At 36.5% G+C, this 19,944-nt stretch overlaps 2 protein-coding genes across 3 annotated transcripts in view; one reads left to right on the top strand and one right to left on the bottom strand.

Annotated features, from left to right (window-relative positions):
- The window catches only part of NT5DC1 (5'-nucleotidase domain containing 1), a 140,325-nt gene that overhangs the window by 60,049 nt on the left and 60,332 nt on the right, over positions 1 to 19,944 (bottom strand). The window lies entirely within an intron of this gene.
- COL10A1 (collagen type X alpha 1 chain) overlaps positions 18,677 to 19,944 on the top strand; it is a 44,996-nt gene continuing 43,728 nt past the window's right edge. The window contains exon 1 of the mRNA XM_045499339.1: positions 18,677 to 19,109. The gene's annotated coding sequence lies outside the window, so the exon portion shown is untranslated. The remainder of the gene's footprint in view (positions 19,110 to 19,944) is intronic.

Genomic DNA, 19,944 nt, shown 5'->3' with positions numbered 1-19,944 from the left:
CTCCTCTCACTTTCCCCTTCCACAGAGAAATGGGAGGGAGCTACAACACAGTAAGTCCGGTGGGGTTTTTTATTTATTTTATGGTTAACATTTTTGGAAGACCTCAGATACTCTTCCCGTTTTGTATTTCGTAGCAATTGGTGTGGAGTTTGGGTCAGAAGTATAAATTCTTGCTAAACTACAGAAGGAAGGATAGGAATTGTTTATTTTCTCTCTTTCTTTAAGATACTGAGTTTCAGGACCAAGTAATTTTTTTTAAATGTTTATTTTTTTGAGAGAGGGAGAGGAGCAGAGAGAAAGAGAAAGAGAGAGAGAGAAAGAGAATCTCAAGCAGGCTCCGTGGTGTTAGCACAGAGTCTAACTCAGGGCTTGATCCCAGGAACCACGAGATCACGACTTGAGCTGAAATCAAGAGTCTGATGCTTAACTGACTGAGCCACCCAGGCACCCCCCGGGCTAACTAATGTTAGAAGGGTAGAAACACATTACACTTTTAAAGAACTTTTTCTCCTGCTAGTTGCATTTAACTCGGGAGTTCAGAGATTCAAGCCCCGGCCCTACTTCTAATGCACACTCACTATGAAACTGGGGAAGTCACTTCAGGTCTCTGAGCCTCAGTTTCCTCATTTAAAATACAGAGCTGGGGATGACAATTCCTCAGGTCCTGCCCAGCTTGGAATTCGAGGAGTTCCATTTACTGGTCTTTATAAAGAGGGTTAACTACTAATGAGAACCAGGCAGGAGCCTTACACAGACCCCTGTGAATCCATGAAGCTGTAAGAGCGTGGTTCTGGTACCTTCTCAGATTACTGAAACCCACCAGACCCGTCACTTGCTTCTCAGCAGAATGATTCTTTCCAGCAATTTTACACACCACATGATTCTGGCAGTTTAGCTGTCAAGAATCCAGAGACCATCACATTTTTGGCAGTTTTGTGGGTCTAAAGTCTTTCCTGTTTGATTTTATTCAAGACCCAACAGAGCAAGTTGTTGTGCAAAAATGGAGGCTTTCTGCATTGCATGTTTGTTTACCCCCCACAACCATGGTCATTTTTATTCCTCTTGACTTAAATTTAGCTATGTAAAAAGAGTAACTAATGTGATGGGGGTTTGTTTTGTTTTCTCAACAATGTCCCCAACTCCTTTTCCCACCTGCTGTCTCCCTCACCTCTCATCCCTCATCCAAACTGCTATCCATGTTTCCCTCTCTTTCTAAGTCCATCTTTTTAAAAAAAATTTTTTTAAACGTTTATTTATTTTTGAGAGAGAGAGAGACAGAATGTGAGTGAGGGATGGGCAGAGACAGAGGGAGACACAGAATCTGAAGCAAGTTCTAGGGTCTGAGCTGTCAGCAGAGACATGAGGCTCGCACTCACGAACCGTGAGATCACAACCTGAGCCAAAGTCAGACGCTTAACCGACTGAGCCACCCAGGGACCCCTCCATATCCATCCTTCTGTTGACAAAACAACTTACCTTCTCTTTCAAAATAAGAACCACCAGAAATTACTTCCTTGCATCATGTGACATTAACCTCACTTTTCAAGGAAAAAACACAGAATATATGTTTTTATATCACATAATAATAAAAGAAAAAAGTAGGAAAATAATTTTAAAAAATACTGTGTTGGGGCACCTGGGTGCCTCCGTCGGTTAAGTGTCTGACTTCGGCTCAGGTCATGATCTCGCAGCTCAGGAGTTCAAGCCCCACTGGGTCAGGCTCTGGGCCGACAGCGGGAGCCTGGAGCCTGCTTCAGATTCTGTGTCTCCCTCGCTCTCTGCCCCTCCCCCACTTGCACTCTGTCTCTCTGTTTCAAAAATAAATAAACGTTAAATTTTTTTAAAAATACTGTGTTATTGCAGTGAAGGCTGGCTTTCCTTTGCTGAAAATGTGACAGGAAGAGAAGAAAATAAACATATAGACTAGCTCCTCCATGCCAGGCACTTCCTACACCTCATCTCACTTAAGATCCACCATAGCCTCTGTGTTACATATCCATGTTACAGCTGGAAAAAGCCCTGAGGTTGATGTAGAGAGCTGAACTAATTTGCCCATATTCCAACAGAGCCCATGCAGTTTCCATTATATTATGCTGTTCACAGTACCCTGCCACTATCTGAAAACTGAAAAGAAGCATGTATGTTTCATTGAAATCAGTTTAAAAATCTCGTTTCCACAAAAGCACCTCAGCAATTTAATAGAAAAAAGAAAAAAAAAATCTCGAAAGGCAAATGCATACATACACCATGGCATGTGATAAAATAATTATGTATTTCCTTCGAATGGGTGCTACTAAGCACTTATTAAGTCACTGCTGCCTGCCTTTGCTTCACTGGCCCCACTTTCTGCAGATGAATGGATTTTTGTACCCACTCCTATTAAGGATACAGTTCTATTAAAATCATTTTCTTCACCCTCAGAACATTTTACCATAGCCAACTATAAATATTTATTCTCATTTGACAAGCAAGAGCCTTTTTAAGGGAGAGAAAAACAGTCTGCATAGAGGGTTTAAACTTTTGAACTTTGCTTCATCCACAAGAACTACAGAGAGGCACAGTCTCGGAGGCTCCGTGTCACCCACACTCTTTCATTTGTTTGTTTGTATTTTCATTCATGTGTTCTTCTTCATGTAAGAAGGATCTGAATTACTTTTATGAAATGCTTATAAATAAGATAGAGATCTATAAAGAATAAACATCACAACCAGAGGAAATCAGAGTAAAATGTCAACACTCAGAAGACAAAAAGTAAAATGCAAATATACAGCGATAACAGAGATTATCTCTAAGTCACAGTCTAACGGTCTAAGAGAGAAGTAAGTTCTAGTTAATGAATCGAGGTAAAGCTTTCACCACAATTTTGCTACCTAAAAGAAATTTCTCAAGAGTGAAACTGAAGGAGAGACAAATTCAAGTAGGAAAGGTTTTCCTCAACATCCTATTGCAACCAGATTCGATGAATCTTTGGAAAAATCAACTGTAATGAAGAATAAGTGGATAGGTGAAGACTTCACTATAAGACGAGAATATGCAAGGCTACAACTTCCTGGATTTGTAAGGTCTGTTTTTAATAAAGTCCTAACATGTGAATCAATGTATTTATCCACTGCAATTACAAACTTACACTTTACGCTTTAAGATGATGGAGATAATTAATTTTAAACAAATAAGACAAAATGAAAAACAAGGTACTAGCTATGAAATGGGCCTTATGCTCATAACTCAGAATTTATACATTATGTCTTTAAAGAAATCACTGTAAGACACATGTAAAGCACAAAACCCATAAAAGTATACTTCAGTGAAGTATTATAAAGTAAACACTTACGTGATCACTGTCCAGGTCAAGAAATAAAACATATCCAGGACCCTAGACGCCTTCCAGCACCACTCCCCAAGGGTAACTACTGTCCTGATATTTACGGTATTATCTTTGCTTTCCTGGTTTTATCAGTTACCTATGCTCTAGTTTATCCCACTCTACGATTTATTATACAAATTACATCATAAAATATGTACTTCTTGTATCTAGCCTTTCCTTTCTCTCATTATGTTTTTACGATTCATTCATATTGTTGGAATAGCTCTAATTTCTTCAGTTTCATGGGTGAATAGGATTCCATTGTATCATATATAACTTGTCAGCTGCACTGGTGATGGACATTTGGGGTATCTCTAATTTAGGGCTATTGTGAATGCCATTAAGAACATTCTGTGGTGGGGCGCCTGGGTGGCGCAGTCGGTTAAGCGTCCGACTTCAGCCAGGTCACGATCTCACGGTCCGTGAGTTCGAGCCCCGCGTCAGGCTCTGGGCTGATGGCTCATGATGGCTCAGAGCCTGGAGCCTGTTTCCGATTCTGTGTCTCCCTCTCTCTCTCTCTGACCCTCCCCCGTTCATGCTCTGTCTCTCTCTGTCCCAAAAATAAACGTTGAAAAAAAAAAAAATTAAAAAAAAAAAAAAAAAAAAGAACATTCTGTATGGTATATATTGTGGCATGGAATGACTGAGTCATAGAAAAAACTCATTTTCAACTTCACAATACCCAACAATTTTCAAAACTAGCTCAACCAATTTACATTCCCACCAGCAGTCTGGAGGGTTCACATCGCTTCCTATCTTCACCAACCACTGATATCACCAGGCTCTTTAATACTAACCACTCCAGTGGGTACCCAGTGGTCTCTCATTGACAGTTTAATTAGTATTTTCATGGTTATCAATGAGCATAAGCATATTTTAATGTTTATTGGACATTTAATTTCCTTGTTTGTGAACTGCCTGTGAAGTCTTTTGTTCACTTTTCTACTGGGTTGATGTCTTCTTGTTACTGATTTATAGAACTTCTTTATATTTTTGGATATAAGTCATTTTATACTTAATACATGTTGCCAATATCTTCTATTGTATAGCTTGTCTTTTTATCCTCTTTATGATTTTTCTTTTTGGTGAACAGAGATATTTAATTTTAATGTCTGTCAAACATCAACTTTTTGCCTTTTACATTTATGTGTATAATCTATGTGGAAGTGATTCTTGTGTGTGATGTGGAGTGGGGATCAGGTATTAGGATTTTCTATATGGATACCCAATTTTCGGGGCACCATTTACGAAAGAGTCCTTTCCCCGTTGCTCTACTGTACCTCTGCTGTCATCAAGCACTTGTTTATATATGCATGAATCTGCTTCTGGGATCGCTGGTGCACTGCTCTACTCGTCTGTTCTTGCCCCAAAACCACACTGTCTTAATTATTGTAATTTTGCAGTAAATCTTGATGTCTTATAGAATAGGTCCTCTTACCTTGTTCTTCAAGACTGTCTTGGCTTTTTCTGGCCTTTTGCATTTCTGCATACATTTTACCATCAGCTTTAATTCTATAAAGAAACCTGTTATACTACTAAATTTACATAATTAGTTTGAAGAGATGACACCTTTAAAGTATTGAGGCTTCCAATCCATGAATATGATACAGTTCTCACTTATTTAGATCTTTTATTTTCTCTCAATAATATTTTATAGTTTACCACATAAAGAGCTTATGATAGGTTTTGTTCATTTACCCCTAGGTACTTGATATTTTGTGATGTTAACTGTAAATGGTATTTAAAACATTTTAGTTTCTGATTGATTGTGCTGAGCTCTGGATATACAACTGATTTTTACATAATGAATAAATGCAGGGATGACAAACCTCCCTGTCTTATTTCCAATCTCAGAGAGAACACTTGCAACAAGGGCATGAAATTTTAGAGCTATCCTATAATGAGATTAAAAAAAGTTCTCTTCTATTCCTAGTTTCCTAGGATTTAAAAAATTATGAATGGACACTGAGTTTTATTAACCGCATTTTTCTGAATCTGTTTGTGTAACCATGATTCTTACCCTTCAATTTGCTGATATCCTTTAATTTGCTGATATCATGAATTAAACTGATAATTCTAATGTTAAGTTGATTTTACACTCTGACAGCGGGGGGAGATAACTTTATATATATTCGGCGTTTGCTAATAACTTTTATAACATTCTTTTGTATCTATACTACATTACACTCTTTTTGTTAAGTATCCAATGTTTACTGATCTGATAGTCCTAAAGTTATCACTGTATTTAGATTATTTTATGGCAGACATATATAAAAGTAGAGAAGACAGTATAATAAACTGCTATTCCCACCACTCAACTTTTACCATTATCAATCTCTTCATCTGTATAGCTCTCCTCCACCTTGGCTGGATTAAGTAAATTCAAGACACTACATATCACTTCATAAATTCTTCAGTATGTGTATCTAAAAGATAAGGGCTCTCATTTAATTAGATGCCATCTGACAAACCTAACAATAATTCTTTAATACTATTGTATTCCAGTGTTGAGAATGTCACCAGTGTCTCCTAGTTTGTTTTTACAACTGTTTTTTTTGAATCAAGATATAAACAAGAACTACAAATTGCATTTAAATTTAATTAAATTTCTCCTAATCTACAGTCCTGCTTTTTTTCTTGCCACTTATTTATTAATGAAACTGGGTGATTTCCCCCACAGAATTTCTCGCATCCTGGCTTTTGCTTATTGCATTTCTATAGTGTTAGTTACCTTTTGTCACTTAAGTGGTACTTCCTATCAACTAATAATTCAAGAAGTTTAATACAATCTGGGTTCGAGATTTTGGTAAAAAAAATGTTATAGATGGTATTTATATTTCCTGTTGCATCACACTAGGAGGCATATAATACCTGTTTGTTTCTTCTTTTGTGTGTTAAGAGTGATCAGTAGGTTCAGGTATAATTACCTTCTCCATCAGCCTTCTAAGAGTTTTAGCAGCACTATATCCATTTAGCACCACCTATATCCATTATTTCTTTAGAGACTGTAAAATGTGATATCAATTCTATCCCTTTTCCACTTTTTTTTTTTTTTAAGCTGGAAGTCTTCTATAAAGAGAAAATTTCTGGCATCAACTCTTTGGTTACCCTGCATTAGAATCCGCAAAAAGGGAATAAGATAATTCCTTGATTCTTTCCTTTTGTCTTCTATTTTCAGAGTTGCAGTTGGTTTACTCTATACCCCCAAAATGTGACCAATGAAACATTCTATTCCTTTAGGATAATATTCAAAGTAAAATACACCTTTTTCAGACTATCTCTATAATTAAAACAATATATTAATATAAAATAACCATCTAAGATAAAGAAATATACATTATCCTTTGAATTAAATACTTTTTAATTTTATACAAAACTAAATTTATACAAAACTAAATTTATACAAAAATTTAGCAATAAATACCTGATAAATACCTGATGGTATTTAGCAATAAAACAAAAAAGATGTTCAATGTGATTCTTGCTATTTTATGTAACCACAGCTAGAACTGCCCATGCTTTCCATATTTTTCTACCATTCTAATAACTGTGAACTTGCTTCAAAGGGGTCACTGGCTAACAAACCCTTTAGGATAAAAAGAATTATCCTATCACATAAAGAGTCTTCCTGGCATTTACGTACTTTCGTGTGTGTTTCCCATAGAGAAAAAAGATCACTCTAAGTAATCATGGGTATGGCTGGAACAAACCAGATCAAAGGCAGGTGGGTCTAGATCACATGAGAGTCTATAATACGTATTGAGTTATCACTGAAGCTGCTTCAGATTCCAATCATCAAACTGCCAAATGCTCAAAATCGGTTATGTTTTCTGATGGGCTTGGGATGATTAGAACAATTTAATATCGGTATGTTAAATTTTCCAAGAAGTCTTTGTGGTTCCTAATATTCAAGGAAAAAAAGCGTGAATACTCAAACTGCAATTCTCTGAATGAAAGTATACATGGCCGATCAGAAAGACAATGTCAATCTTCCTGCTGATGCAGTTTTCAGAATTCTCCACTCGAGTATCATAAGATGAAGAGTATTTTGAAATTAACTGTGAAACACACACTGGGAAAATACTTAGTATGCGTGATTTCTGAAATAAATTGCTATCCCTATCCTAACAGCCATAATGCGTCAAGCTAAGTATCTCTACTTAATGCTAAATAAATATAAAAAAGAGCAGGATTGACATACTTTATTTTACAATTTCACTTGCCTTGACTGTTTTAGGGCCAAGAATTAATCATTTGTGTAACCATAAAAGTGAGGATTATGAACATCTTCTCTTTCTACTGCTAATTAGCACTGTGCCCCCAGAACCCTTGGAAAAAAGAAAGGAAGGGCTGGGAGTGCATACAGAGTCAAGAAAGTGTTGCTTAACAAAGGATGATTTATAAAATGAACAACCAAACAGCAGATCTCTTGGGACCTGGAGGCTTTTTCTGGTCTTCACCTAAATCTATGCATGAGTTTTTGTTCTGTTTTTTGTTTTTGCCATTTTGGGATGCTCACATTTTTGGGTGGGGATCAATCAACAAGTTTTACGATTACAGGGAATCTGTTCTATTTTTCCAGAAGTGAGATGAAATTTTAGACTGTTCAGTGAAATTGTCTTTACTAATACTATGGTTGTTTCCACTGGGTTTGAAAAGTTCAATCATTGGAGGTAATTTGCCTTCTGTGTACCAGCCCACCTGGAACTTTAAGCACAAAAGACTGGAAAGCAGGTTAGTTCTCTACTTTGTTGCAATAATCCCTTTCTATGACACTGACCAAGGTTTTCACTGTTCAATTTCAGAATTTTTATGCTCGGATATTAAAACGTAGAAATGGCTATGGATTCTTTCTCCCTCCTCCATGACTCAAAAGAGGAAGACTTCAAGTTAAGGAGTTCAGAAAACAAAGTGTCCTGAGTCTATATAGTCACAGCTTGTTATAGAATGAGGAATTGCAAGCAAATTCACTTTCACTTAGATCACAGGAATTTAGGCCAGGTTCCAACTGCGCGCACACACACACACACACACACACACACACACACACACACTTTCATTATCTATGAAACAATTTATAGAAACTAGATATTTAGGATAAAAAAAAGTTTCATGTTTTGAGAGAGAGTGCATAAGCAGGAGTGGGGAGGGGAGCAGAAGGAGAGATATTTTTAAGCAGGCTCCCTACACAGGGCTCTATCTCACAACTGAGATCATGGCCTGAGCCGAAATCAAGAGTCGGATGCTTAACTGACTAAGCCACCCAGATGCCTCTGTTTATAAACTTCCTTTTTAATATATCAATATTTTGAAACAAAATTGAAAACAAATGTGGAAAAAAAGTAGGTTAAGGTTTTAAATTAAACTAAAAGTATCAGTTGAAGGAAATCTGTATACTTATATAAAAAGGTTTCACTATTCTGTTTTTTTTTTTTTTTTGTATGTTATCCCTTAAAGTGAAAAGCTCTAAAAAGCACTGGCAATTTTATGCAATTCAGAGAATCTACCATTTGTGAATTAATGGGGGTGGGGGGGGTGGGGGGAGGAAGTATTAGAACCAGTAAAGCAAACCAAGTAGCCAGTGACAACTGAATGGGATTTCTTACTTTTCTCAAGTGATGAGAATGGCACATGAACTTATACCATTCCCACTAGCTTTGCTCTTTAACAAGTTGAACATAGTTAGTGGGACAGGGAAGTATTCTGTAGCATATGTATACTCTCTTATGCAAATAAATTTTTAAACAGGTACCCTACAATGTCTTTTTTATTTTTTTTTTTATTTTTTTTTAATTTTTTTTCAACGTTTATTTATTTTTGGGACAGAGAGAGACAGAGCATGAACGAGGGAGGGGCAGAGAGAGAGGGAGACACAGAATCGGAAACAGGCTCCAGGCTCTGAGCCATCAGCCCAGAGCCCGACGCGGGTCTCGAACTCACGGACCGCGAGATCGTGACCTGGCTGAAGTCGGACGCTCAACCGACTGCGCCACCCAGGCGCCCCTACAATGTCTTTTTTAAAAGAGTTATCATACAGATTAATATAAACACACACAAATTAACTACTAAATTGCCATTTTCAAGAAATGGTTTGGTGTTTCCATTCCAGGGGAAGTAGCAGGTGAAAAAATGGCAATTTACAGATAAAAAGGCAGGGGCAGAACAGAAGATAGGCATAGTTTTAGTTATTTCTTGTCAGAATATAAATTCCAAGAATGAGCTAAGAAAAAAGCAGCATCTGATATTCTAACTCCAGACTTTCCAATATATTGGAAAGATTTTTCTTCCGCACAGTACTTGGCGTGCCACAAATGTCACAATGGTAATGATAACACTACATATTAGTGTCTCTAAAGATTGTGGCAGAACATGTATAATAAATGAATGATACAAAAAGCCAAGACCTTGATTACTCTGTAAGTCAGCCGTGGCAATGTTACCCTCATTCTTTATTTCAATTTCTTTAAATTTCTTTTTTAAAGTTTACTATATATATATGAGAGCTAACACACATTTGCTACAGTTATAGAACTATTTCCAATACTATCAGTCCCAAAGCATCAGTACTAAACAGCTACAAGACTTCTCAGTGCCAATGTTAATCAGAAACCCTCAGAAGAATTTTCAGATTTCCACACAGAGTAAAATACATCACTAAAATATAATAACATATTTTCTTAGATAAATGCCTTTATTTAAAAAGTCAAAACAGCCTCTAAGGTAAAACTCTGTTTTAAATAACCACTAGAAGGTTATTATAGTCTTTAATAATTCCAGTTCTGTTTTGATTACACAGCTATTTCAAGAATAATCAAATACAGAGCCAAAATTTCCAGTTTAGAATGTGTTTTGTTCAAAGTATACCACATGTTTTAACTTGGTTATGTGAATTAAATTATGGTTATGACTTTTTTGTTACAACAAATTCTCCCTCCAAAAAAGACATCAGTTTTCTACCCTTATAATTACATATATATTTCCAAAAAGAAATCCCAAGAATAATACTAACATACATAAAAAACATTATTAAATGCTTGAGAAATTCATTATCACTGTAGGAACTTGTTAGCAAGGGCACAATTTATTTTATTATACTTCATGATGAAAGAACTTCATGGTGAAAATTCTATTTTATAGCTATACCATAATAATGTTTAGTATAGATCTAATAATTTTCCTATAAGTAATTCTTAAGAAAATATCCAAGGAAGAATGAAAATAAAGCTACAATTTTGTTAACTTCCAAAGCTTAAGAGTAAAGTGACTAAAAAAAAAAAAAGGGATCTTTCTTTTAAAAAAAAACCCTAAAAAACTATCTCTTATATACTTTAGTTAATATAACGTAAGCAAACCTAAAAATAGAATATTTTTGAATCAGTACAGTATAATAAATTAATTTTCCTTATGACCTATCTGAGAGACACTAATGATCAGCAAAATATCGAGTCAGAAACAACAGGGAAGTTGCAAAAATAACAGCATAAATGACAAGGAGCATATTCTCTCCTTTCACTAAGCCTACTGTGCTAAAATCTGTAAAATTTTTGCTCTTCCTGAAAACACTATAAATCCAGCACTGCTCATTCATTAGAGAACTCCTAGCCAATTTTAATAAGAAAACTGATTTTATGTTGCACCATAAACACTAAGGAGGTGTTTTCTAAGAACTCATATAATCCGCAAATGAGTACCTTCACTTGGTAGAAAAACGTTACGTAGAACATGGAATAGCTGAAAAATGAACAAGTAAGTTCTGCTTTTGGTCTGGATGAAGGAGGATGTTGTACCGTTGCCCAGAGCACAACAAATCCCCAGATAAACCTCAACAAAACACATTTTATCTATCTATCATCTATCTAATTTGGGAGAGAGAGCATTTGTACACATGAGTGGGGGTGGGGTGGGGGGAGAAGGGCAGAGGGAGAGAGAAAGAGAGAAGAATCTCAAACAGGTTCCATGCTGAGCATGCGGGGTTCAATCCCATGATCCTGGGATCTTGACCTGAGCTGATATCAAGAGACAGACGAATGCTCAACCAACGAGTCAATCAGGCGCCCCAACAAAAACATATTTCTGTAAAAATCATATATGAGTTGTGAACATATGGAAATGTAAAAGAATTAAACAGGAAGGGGTCACTTTCATATCTTGGACCCGTGAATGAACTTGGAGAACGAGCCCCCAGAGAAGGACGGTTTATCAGGCAAGAGGAAACCAGTCAGACTCTGGATATGTCTGTGGGCTCAGATTTAAATCTGGAAGGGCTCCAAGTACAATCCTCTCTGGAAATTCACTGTACCACACATGGCAATTTTACAAATCACCAGAGGTTGGATATGGAGGGCGCACGACCTAGCTTACCTGTGGCGGTGCACCGGAGGACAAGGGCCAGCTGCAATTACAACTCGGAAGAGACTGGCTACAATTTTAAAGAACTGCCATAAGCCACGTGTGGGAAATAAGGAAAGACTGAGAAAATGTCACAGACCAGAAGAGATTAACAAAAAGACATGAAGACTAAATGCAATGTGGTATCCTGGATGGGATCTGGAACAGAAAAAGGATGTAAGTGGAAAACTGGTGAAAATCAAATGAAGACCGGAGTTTAATTCAGAGTAATGTACCAATGTTGATTCTCAGTTTTGACAAACACATCACCCGTCACTGTAAGACGTTCACGTCAGATGAAACTAGATGAAGGGTGTACAGGATCTCTCCATACCATCTCTGAAACTTATCTGTAAATCTAGGGATTATTCCCAAACAAAAAGTTTATAAACCAACAACACAAAATTAAAAAAAAAAAGTAGTATGTCCAGGAAAAGAGGAGACCATGGGGGCTCTCTGACCCGTGTGGTTTTGAGGCGCACTTGCCCTCACATATCTTTTCCGCCACTGTTTCTCAGATGGAACACTCCATGTGAATGAAAATCACTGCTCTCAAGTGTACTCACAGACTGTTCATTCCCTCGTACCGTAACACTACGATATTCTTTCCTGTCGGCCAAAAAGCATGAAGCTACAAGACGCCTGCACTGTTTTCACTACTTCTCTATGTCATCTGACCACCACCCTAGATGGGTACAGGAATTTCAACTTTAGACTGTTCAAGGCAAAAGTAACAAATTTCTGCCTATTTTGAAACTTACTTTTAAATGTCCCAATCGTGCAGCCCTTTAAAACAAAATTTTGAGAGTCTCAATGTGTATTTCAAGTGAGTGGTATTGTAGGCTGCCTCCAACACAGTCACACAGTCAGATTATCACTCAGACACTGCTAAGAGCTGTAGTTTCCACACATATGTAGTGTTTTTGGTTATTTTAGTATGTTGTGTTTAACTTATTCATGTCATGGACTACAGAAAAAAGGCAGGAAACATAAAGATGACAAATTTTGAACTTTCCTGTGAATTGCATTTATCTGATCAAATTTCTTATGCAACAAATCAAGACATCTCTGGTACTTCAGGAAACAAATGTTAAAAGAAACAATATAAAGATCATTTTCACCTAACTGGTTATTCACACCTGCAAGGAGAGACTGTAGAAAAGTGCTTGCAAATAGAATCCTGAAACATTCTTTCTTATCCTTTAGAAACCAAACAGGAACAAAAAGAGATTTTCCTAGTAGTCAAAATCCAAGAATTCCAAACATCCAGACATGAAAATAGCTTTTGATTATTTTTGATGCCTTAACAAATAAAGAAACATAATAAACACCTAAAAATTTCTCAACAAATAGTTTTTTATGTAATTTAACAGAATATATTACCAGTTATGCAGAGAAAATGGAAAATTTTTCTTTATTACTAAGGGTTATAGTAAAATGAACTTTATATAATCTTTACAAAATTTTTTTAAATGTTTACCTATTTTTGAGAGAGAGAGAGAGCGCACAGAGGGGCAGAGAGAGAGAGGAAGACACAGAATCTAAAGCAGGCTCCAGGCTCCTAGCTATCAGCACAGAGCCTGATGTGGGGCACGGACCCACGAACCATGAGATGATAACCTGAGCTGAAGTCGGACGCTTAACCGACTGAGCCACCCAGGTGCCCCTACATATTCTTTAATATAATATATAATCTGATATATTATACCATATCATACAACATATAAAAGTGACAAAATGAGATTTTCAAAATTTCAATGAAGGAACCATGGATCATTACTTAGAAAAGGGTTCACAAATTTACAAAGGTTAAAAATGCTCAACACCTTGATTTACAGATGGAAAAAACTGAAGTCTCAAATTTGTTTAAACTCATACAGAGTTTAGATGAAAGTGATAGTGTTAGGACAACAACCTGGTTCTCTTTCTTCCTCACAGTCTTTCCACAACATAATGTTTCCTTTAAGGTACTCGAGCCTTCTTCTGGGTGGCTACCCATCAACAAAATCCTTCCCACTATGCAAAGTAAGTCAGAAAACCCTCTCATCCTTGGACTTCCTTGTACATAGGCCATGAATTTAAAGGCAACTCTTTAAGCCCATCTTCAACATCAAAACACAAGTCACAGAAATCACACATTTGTACAAATGGTTGTTCCTAGGCTCCTAATCACACCCCTGTTACCCAACATAGCCCCACTGTTCCTACCACGAGAGGAAAGCTAAAAATTTAGAGTTCTGGAATAACCTTTAATATCTAAAAGAGAACAGAAAATAAAGAAAAGCAGAGGGGTATAGAGGATCTCTATGGGAAAATTCAGCCAAGTCAAAGGTGGAATAAGCCGTCATCCTGCTTCATCACTGCCCTATTCCAAGTCCCCTCAAAAAACTAGTTCTCAGGTTATAGGACATTATGATTTGAGCGAGCATTTTGTAAGTACAGATCTGAAATTTAATTATTCTTATAATAATAATTATCTTTACCACCACTAACACTTATAAAGTATGACTTGTTTTAGAAAGTACAGTCCAAATTTCTGATATCTTGAGTATAAATGAACTTTTGGAACAGTGTCTATTTGTAATTTCTGGTCTGAAACCTCTTTCACAAAATAATGCTCTTCTAAGCCAGAGCAAAAAAAACCCCAACCAACCAACTAAACAAACAAAAAAACCCACCCCAAACCTCACATATTTATTTGACTTTATGATTTGTATTCTCTGTAAAATAATAATCTTGGCAGGTAATTAACAAATAAATAAAGTGATTAAAGCATTAAGATATGCAAAGCTGTAACACTGGTGACGATCATATCAACCATTAATTCACACATGTATTAATTTATTCAACAATTGTTTATTGAACACCTACTATGGGTCAAGTATTGTGCTGGAGATAAAAGCAAAAGATGAATGTTCACCACTTTTGAGGATATTATAGGTCAGTAGAGACAGCTCTGTGAACCAAGCTGAAAGACTGGTAGGGTACTAATAGGCTCAAATGAGGCCACAGAGGGGTAAGGCAGGGGTCAATCATGGAACTATGTGGAAAAGGACAGGTGTCAAGAAAGGTGTCAGGGAAGGGGTGTTCAAGTCTGAAAGATAAGTTGGCCTTTGAAGATAATAGAGGATAGGGGAGGAGTGTAAGCCCTTCCAAGCTGATCAGCTGAAGTGTGACAGACTAAGTACACGGAAAACAGCTAGCAAGCAGCTTGGTAGAGCTGGATTTTAGGGAAGTGAGGTCCAGCAACAGCCAAGGCTGTTAAGGCTGTTACTGCTAAGAAATATGATTTTATGCATGAATAGTTCTTAAATAAATAAATAAATAGTTCTTGTTTCCAAACACAGACTTCAGAATTTAAAGGTGACAACAAAATCAGTAACTGCAGTGTATTTATTACTATGAATCAGGCACTTTACATACATTTCTTAATTTTATATTTACAATTGTAGAAATAGGAATTGTTTCATTTTTTTAAAATATGAAATTTATTGTCAAATTGGTTTCCATACAACACCCAGCGCTCATCCCAAAAGGTGCCCTCCTCAATGCCCATCACCCACTCTCCCCTCCCACCCCCCATCAACCCTCAGTTTGTTCTCAGTTTTTAAGAGTCTCTTATGGTTTGGCTCTCTCCCTTCCTTTTCTTTCCCCCCCTTCCCCTCCCCCATGGTCTTCTGTTAAGTTTCTCAGGATCCACATAAGAGTGAAAACATGGTATCTGTCTTTCTCTGTATGACTTTTTTCACTTAGCATAACACTCTCCAGTTCCATCCACGTGGCTACAAAAGGCCAGATTTCATTCTTTCTCATTGCTAAGTAGTATTCCATTGTGTATATAAACCACAATTTCTTTATCCATTCATCAGTTGATGAACATTTTAGGCTCTTTCCATATTTTGGCTATTGTTGAAAGTGTTGCTATAAACACTGGGGTACAAGTGCCCCTATGCATCAGCACTCTTGTAGCCCCAGGACAGCATTCCCCCCTATTTTTGTTTTTTTCTTTCTCTCCTTAATTTATCTGACTTTCTTCTCAGCTCCCCTTCTGCCTGAAGGAACTTGAAATGTTGGGTGTCCCTCTCTCGGCCTTGGGTTTTTCTTCTGTTCTTGGAGGACTCTATAATTTTAATAAAAAGAATAACTAGAAAAACTGGACAAAGTTAAAAAATATATATGCTTAAAAGCACTAGAGAGCTGAAAAGTCAATGAAGATTTAAGGGAACCAGATGAGGAAGGCAGAAACCCAGAGAGTTGAGTTTGAAATCGGGGCCTCTTCTCAGAATCAGGGCAACACCAATTCCACAAGAAGTAAAGAAAAGCCTAAGAAGCCTCAAGAAGCCTGGGGCACAGAAAACATAGACCAGTACCTCCCAAGGCAGGTTGGAGGCTAATAAACCCTCCATGATTCGTGTGGTAACCCAGAGAACTATACTATAGGAGTAAGTGTGAACCAGACATAATACAGTTCTCACTGGCCTGAAGCACAACTTCAAATCACCTCAAACTTTGAGAAATGAATTAAAAGTGATGCAGGATTGCGAGTGCCTTTAGCTGCTCACCAGAAATAAAGGTAAGTTCTTTCTGTAGAAAGTGAACATCGTCATCGTAGGCCACAAATTTCTTCAATAACTATAAAAAAATAGTTGATACCAATAAAAAATTATCAGATACACAGAGACCATACAACATGAAAATACAATAAAACTTAAAAAAAAAAAGAGGGAAAAACAGATGATAAAACCAGATCCACAGGGGCTACTATGCTTTAAGGGGATGGTTCCTGGCTTTTTTTTTTTTTTTAACATGCATAATAAATGCAAAGAGCTACAAGATAAAAATCAAGATTTGTCAGGGAACTGTAAAATATTTAAGAGACAAAATGGAATTCTAGATCTGAAAAATATAGTAACCAATATTCACGCTTAAAAGGATAGGACTAAAAGCAGATTAGACATAGTTAAAGAGGAATTAGGAAAGAGGTCAGAAGACAGATAAGAAGAAAACTGACAGGCAACAAAAGAGAAAATATTGAAAAAAGGCTAAGAGATAGAGAGCAGCAGTAAAAATAACCTAAAATATCTGTAAGTGAAATTCCAGAAAGAGAGAATAAAGTAAAAAGCAGAAGCAGTATTTTTAGAGATAAAGATTCAGAATTTTCCAAAAACCAACCAATGGTATTAAATACACATTTGAGATGTCCTGCAAATCCCAAGGAAGATAAAGAAAAAGAAAACTATACAACAGAACACCTTAACAAAAGGCTAAAAAACAAACAGAAATTTTTCACAGTGGTCTGAACAAAACAGATTACTCTTTAAAAGACATTTTGATAGCTGACTTCCCAATATAAAACAACAGAAAGTTCTAAGATTTGGTGGAAAACAACCACTAACCTAGACTTCTAACCCTAGAGAAAATACCCTTCAAGAATGGTGGCAAAATAGAAACATTTTCAGAAAGCAAACAACACATACAAAGAGTAAGTTATTTTATACTTCAGTTGAGCTAAAGGATCACATCTATTCATTACAATTTGGGAGCTATGCAAGTTAATTATTCAATGGCTATAGTGATTGTCCTTTCTAAAAAAACTCTACAAGACACTGAGGACAAATACTGTTCATAAACAATTCAAATCAATTTAGAAACTGATGGGAGGTAGACGGATTAAGAAAAAAGGAAAGAACAGCACTCCTCAATTTATAAAACATTTGAATTTCAACAAATGGTATCAGTACAACTAATCAATGTCAAAAGTATTTATTTTTATTTGCCTTAGGACACTGTTCTATTTGAATCAATTTTATAAATGCTTTTGAAGTATATAGTATATCACTTATACATAGGATGCCTTTTATTACAAATACACAGATCGTCCTGATAAAAGCCTTCCTAAAGTAGTTGAATGCTCTAGCCTGTGATTTAATTTTGAGGCAAGAAATGTCTTAACCATCTTTATAATCCCTATTGCATGCCTAGCACACAACTAACTGCACTTAGTAGGTTCCCCAAAATAATTTACTTACTAAACAAAATTCAGAAAGACAAGAAAAGCAAGATACTTCATCAGTTCAATTTCTAATGAGAAAAAAATTATTCTCATTTCAAAGTTAGAACTAGCAGATTTAATATAAATTTCAGCCCTTTCATCTTTTAATAGAAACTACGGTAATGAAATTGACTTCATGGAATCATTTTCTTCTTTTACACAGATTTAAGAAACAAGTACGTACAACATGAAAGGGGATCCCTTTGAAAACTTACAAGTTTCCCACAGATTTAGATTATAACAGAACTACTTTCCAAAAATTGCTGACCTGGTTTTAAGAAGTTTTTCCATTTTTCAGCATGTAGAAAAGGTCATCAGTGGCATGTGCCTCCAGGGAGCTTAACAAAAAAATACAGGTCATAGCTACAGCATGAAGATTCAGTAAGTTGGTAAATTAATTATATACATGATGTCAAGAAAATCTGACATAGTCACGATGTTGAGAAAGGGTCTCCAACAATTAGGACATTCTGTAATTCATAGTACATGATGACTTTGGGGAAAATAACAAAAGAAGTGGGCATGAATCATCAGTATGTGTAAACTGTCAAATCTGGATAACTACGAAAAATGATGTGACCATAAAGGGAATAAGGGACTGAAGATTTGGTGTGAAGTTTCTCTTTACTTTTTATAGAAAAAGGTTAAGTTTCTCTGACTTTCGGTAAGAATAAACACATAGCTGAGTCGATTTTAAAAAGGAGTTAAGACAGAATAAAAATCAAGCTATAAAAAATCACAAGGCACTGTATATTTTTTTAAATATCATTGAGCCCAAAAGAATGGCATTAAGAAACCAGTCGTCTATCTTAATTCCCTCATATTGCTGGTTAGTAGGTAGATACAAAGTAATTTTCCTTCTAAAATGCACATATCATTTAGATTTATTAATGAAAACTACGGAAGGGTTTGTTTTTTGAGCCATCCCAATGCAAATGTTCATGGTGTCATTTCATTCTTGCATTAATACAAATGTCCCAATTCCCATCCATGTGTCAAAAATCACTGACGGCTGGAAAACAACAGAAATTTATTCTCTCCTGGAAATGAATCAGAAGGCAGACCATCATTCGGTAGCCAGCATATGATTCAGCAGAGCTTTGTCTAAAAAGTATAAAGTTCAAAAACAACCCCCAAAAGGCTCTGGAAGTAGTGGACTGTTTTCACCCTTCCTGGAATTACTACTGACAGCATCTATGAACTTCTGCCTGTGTGCGTAACTGAAGAATACACCGGGATGACAAAGTAGTGACTTTTAAAGAGCAGCCAGCAACAAGCACTTAGGGACCCTTTCAGCAAATACAGGTAGGAGAAATACAAACGTATGACAAGAGGTTTCTATGGCTGATAATGTAATGAAATGGAAAACAGGGCATGAACACTGGCTGTGACTATTTAAGCAATCTCTCAGAAGAGATAATCAAATGTATTTACAGAAAATAGGATACTTTTTTTCTGTATCTCATAAGATGGTTATGTTTGTAACTTTTTGTCTTCGCTTTAAGCAACGGCTGAATTAAAAAGTGAATCATTTACAAACAACAGTATTTCTCCCCTGGGATGTGAAGAGATGCCGGAGTAGGCAATTTCAGCTGGAGGAAAGCATCCATAGAGATGCACCAAAACTAGGTTTGAAATCTCATGTCTCTTCAAGTGAGGCACCCTCTTTAAAGTAGTGCCAGACCTGCCCTCACTTTTGTAAAAGGCGACACCTCCCAACAATGAGAGAGAATCAGTACCGTCAATGACAGAGTTCTTCTATAAGAAGAGCTGCAGTGGAGCATTTTGCACTCATCACAGCTATGGAAAGAAACTAGAAAGTCTTTGGAAGTTCAGGGGAATTGCCTTCTTTTGAGCTCAAAGCTGCTGATATATGATGCTTTTTCTAAGAAGGGTTAAGCGTCCAACAAAAGATGGGAAGAAAAGTACAAAAAGATGTAATGGACATACATGCTTTTTGTGTTTCTTAATGTTCTTATAATGCTTATAAGACACTTTGCTTTTGTGGTTTAATAATGTGGCTGGTAGTCTAACAGGCACACTCATCCAGGGCACCACTGCTTTCAGGAGGAGCCACAACAGGTGGGGTCAGGTCAGCTACTGGCTGTCACCCTGTTTCTGACTTCCCTCTTGAAAGCCT

Source organism: Leopardus geoffroyi, chromosome B2 (assembly GCF_018350155.1).
Source record: "Leopardus geoffroyi isolate Oge1 chromosome B2, O.geoffroyi_Oge1_pat1.0, whole genome shotgun sequence".
In the NCBI taxonomy this organism is placed as follows: domain Eukaryota; kingdom Metazoa; phylum Chordata; class Mammalia; order Carnivora; family Felidae; genus Leopardus; species Leopardus geoffroyi.
Note: the sequence above shows the minus strand (reverse complement) of the source record. Positions and strands in the feature narration are given on the sequence as shown.